Raw genomic sequence first — 4490 nt, 5'->3', positions numbered from 1 at the left:
TGGATTACCTTTTACTTGGCAAAGAGGGAATACAAAGAGGATACTTGATAGGTTTTTATGGAATCTTGAGTTCACCAATGTGTTCCCTAATGTTGGAGTGAGACATTTATCTAAACTCAAGTCGGATCATCTACCTATCCTGTTGGGTTTTCACTTGACCAGTTCGGGTAGGGAAGAGAGACCCTTCAAGCTCCTTGCACCGTGGTTATTACACAAGGACGACAATAATCTTATGAAAAATAGCTGGGATAAGAATGGAAACCTCCTTATTAATATATCTTCCTTTATTGACAAAGCTAAGGTATGGAATAGAGAGGTCTTTGGACATATTCTAAGGAAAAAGAACCGTATCATGCTGTGTATGGAGGGGATAAACCGTAAGAGCTCCTTCAGCTAGCAACAATCCTTTATTGGAGAAACTACAAAGAGACCTCTGGAAGAAATATGAAAAAGTGGTGGTTATCCAATAAGAAGCTTATTGGCAACAAATGTCAAGATGTAATGTGATCAACTTTAGAGACAAGAACACAAAGTATTTTCACCAGAAAACTAATGGCAGAAGAAGAAGAAACAAAATCACAGCTCTTAAGGATACTAATAGGAATTGGATTGATAACCCTACTATCCTAAAAGAGATGGGAGTGTCTTACTTTAAAATTTTATACACTGTTGATGCTAACTATGTTTTCTTTCCAATTACAGGTTCTTTTCCAGAGATTTTAGAACAGGGAACGACTATGCTTGGTAACAATGTCACCCTTGAAGAGATTAAGAATGTTATTTTTAATATGGGAGATTGGAAAGCACTGGGTAAAGATGGCATCCGAGCTAAGTTCTTCCAATTTTCTTGAGATACTATTAAAGATTCTCTTTTTCTTGGGTTCAAAAAATTTTCAAAGATCCTGAACATATTAGGGGCATTAATCAAACGCTTATTTCTATTATCCCTAAAGTCCAGGCTCCAGAAAATTTTGCACAATTTAGATCTATAAGTCTTTGTAATGTGTGCTACAAAATTTTCACTACGATTATTGCCGAGAGATTTAAACCACACATATCTTCTCTTATTATGGATAATCAAGCTAGTTTTGTTCCAGGAAGAGTGAGTACGGATAACATCCTTGTTGCTCAAGTTATCCACACCATGAGAACTAGAAACTCAGAGATAGGATTGATGGCAATAAAAATTGATCTTGAGAAAGCTTATGATAGATTGAGCTGGTATTTTGTCATACAAATGATTAAGGATTGCAACATCCCAGAGAACCTCATTAAAGTGATCCATCACTGCATTTTCACACCAGTTATAAATGTCCTCTAGAATGGCTCATGTTCAGAAGATTTCTACCTTACTAGAGGCATTAGATAGGGAGACCCCCTATTTCCTTACCTTTTTGTTCTATGTATTGAAAGATTATCCTACCTTATTACTTCTCTTGTGAATAATAAGTGGAAGTCTATTATCCTCTCTAGAGGGAGACCTAAGATTTTTCACTTTTGCTTTGCAGATGATTTGGTTCTTTTTGCTCAAGCTAATAATGAGCAGGTCTGTGTCATCAAGGAAGTCCTCAAAAGTTTTTGTAAAATTTTGGGACAAAAATTAATTTTCAGAAGTCTTGCGTTTTCTTCTCTAAGAACGTCAATCATACTATCATATAGGATCTAAGCTTGCACCTAGGTATTAATCTAACCAACAATTTGGGAAATATTTAGGTGTGTCTCTCATTCATGAAAGATGCAACAAGAAGTCCTCTCCACCATTTCAACCTACGTTATGCAAACTATGAAGATTCCTAAAGAAGTGTGCAATTAGATTGATAAAGCTTGTAGAGACTTTCTTTAGGGATCAAATGAGAGTGAGAGAAAAATTCATCTTATTAATTGAGATACAGTGTGCAAACCCAAGCATCGAAAAGGACTTGGTACTCAAAAAGCTCAAAAATCCAATAACTTGTTCCTCATGAAGCTAGCTTGAAACTTAGTTACTAAAACTAATTCCCTATGGGTTAAGGTGATGATATCAAAATATGGGTGCGGTGGTGATGCTCTTCTTAAAGTACACCAAAAGCCTAATTGTTCTAATGCTTGGAAGGGTATAGTCAAGGTGTGGAACCAGTTCAAGACCAGCATCGTCTGGAGGTTAGGTGATGGAAAAATAGTTCGCTTTTGGGAGGATCATTGGGTTCCAAAAATTGAATCACTAAAGTCGTTTGCTTTGGGAATCTTGCAATAGGTGATCTTGAAGAGAAAGTCAATAAATTTGCCGACTAGAATGGTAATTGGAGGTGGAAAAAGCTCCACCAAATCCTTTCTAAGGACATTTTGGATGTCATTCGTCTCATGAAATTCTCCCAGATGAACCTTGGCCCAGATAGTATAGCCTGGCTCCTAGAACCAGACGAAAAATTCTCTATTAAATTAGCCTATGAAGAGTTCTATGAGAGTAATGAGGATACGGGTAACTATACCAAAAATATTTGGAAGCAAAAAATCACTCAAAGTCTTAAAACATTTCTTTGGCTCATTATGTATAAAGCTCTTCTCACTAATTCTAAAAGACAGAAAAAGAGACTTACCAGCGATGCAAGCTGTCTCAGATGTCCTGGTCAGGATGAAATGCTGCTCCATGTGCTAAGGGATTACCTTTACATCTAGAATACCTGAGTAAGTAGCATCGGTAGCACCTTGTAAAGAGACTTCTTCAATCAAGATCTTCACAGCTGGATGGAAGAGAATTTAAGTTTGGTGAATCGTAAATATAATGGGACCTCTTGGCTTATATACGTCATCACCGCATGCAATGCAGCATGAAACAATAGAAATGAATTGATTTTTAATCAAGAAAATATTCCCGGTAATAGTGTTTCTTACTTAGCGTAGAATCTTGCTAAAAGATATGAATATGTGATTTCATTAACTGAGACCAGTAAGAAAATACTTACCTACACTAGGATCCAGTACATCGGTTGGGAACCACCTGAGGAAGGAGGCTATAAACTCAACACGGATGGCTCCTTCTTATCAACTTCCATGATTGGTACTTGTGGAGGATTAATTCCAGATTGCCACAACCATTTTGTAGCTGAATTTTGGATAAACATTGGAAAGATCTCCATAACTAAAGTGGAGCTTTGGAGCATTTACATTGGTCTGAAGCTTGCGACCGAACTTAACATCCAGAGCTTGATTATTGAAACTGATTCGATGTGCCCCCTTGGGCTCCTCCATGATCACCCTATTTAACAGCATTCATCAACTTTCATTATCCATGCAATTAGATCTTTGCTGGCTAGACCTAGGTATTTTCGAATGAGACATATTGTCAGAGAAGCAAATTTTCCGACAAATGCTCTGGCTAAGCACGCACATAAAATCCCTCATGACCTCCATCTTTGTGAGCAAGCTCCAATTTTTATTATCCTGCAACTAGATGCAGATAGAAGAGGGATAACCTTCCTAAGACTTTCTTTTGTTTAGTTTTTATTTTGTTTGGGCCTGTGGCCCCGTTTTCACATCAAATAAGTGTTTTTGTAATCAAGTTTAACTAAATTGGTGCAAATTTTAACAGAATAAAAAATACGTGTATATGTCATTACACTTCTTTTTCTACACTTTTTGCAGCACAAATTTTCGAAGTATAGCATAAAAAATTTTGCACGCAACACAATTATAGATATAACACAATTTTTTACACATAGCACACAAATTTGTACATAGCATACAAATTTTCGCTGCGAATGAATTTTGTTAGTTGGGTGAGTCAATATTCTAAGTATGTAGTCTTTAAAAATTTTATATGCTACACATCAAAATTTCTATGCTATGCACTAAGATTTTTGTGCTGTACACTAAAATTTATGTGTTGTGTGTATTTCATTACTATAGTATATAAATTTTTTCATATAACAAATTTTTACACATAGTACACAAACTTTTGCTCCGAATGTATTTTGTTAGTTAGATGAGTCAATATTCTCAATTTGTAGTCTTCCAAAAATTTATGAGCTGCACTTTGTGCCGTACACCAAAATTTATGTGTCGTGCGTATTTCATTGGTATAATATACAAACTTTTATATATAACACACAAATTTTTGTATATGGCACACAAATTTTTGCTGCGAATGTATTTTGTTAGTTGAGTGAGTCAATATTCTAGATATCTAGTCCTCTAAAAATTTATGTGCTGCACACCAAAATTTATGTGTTATGTGTATTTCTTTAGTTGGGAGAAGAAGATGAGGACGACGAGAACGATGATGATGATAATAAAAGGGGATGAGAAAAAAAAATAGAGAAAAAAATTAAACAATAACAACAATATCAAGAAGAAAAAAATGGCAGTGGTGACCGCAAAAGAAATGCGCAAAAGAAAAAGAAGACCTGTATTCAAAAGAAACGGCACATGAAAATGACTTAATTAAAAATTTAATTCAAAAAATATTTATATATGTAATATTTAACTAAACTAAAATCAGCTTAGATATATAA

Source organism: Arachis ipaensis, chromosome B07 (genome assembly GCF_000816755.2).
Source record: "Arachis ipaensis cultivar K30076 chromosome B07, Araip1.1, whole genome shotgun sequence".
NCBI lineage: Eukaryota > Viridiplantae > Streptophyta > Magnoliopsida > Fabales > Fabaceae > Arachis > Arachis ipaensis.
The sequence above is the reverse complement of the archived record's forward strand: the minus strand, read 5'-3'. Positions refer to the sequence as shown.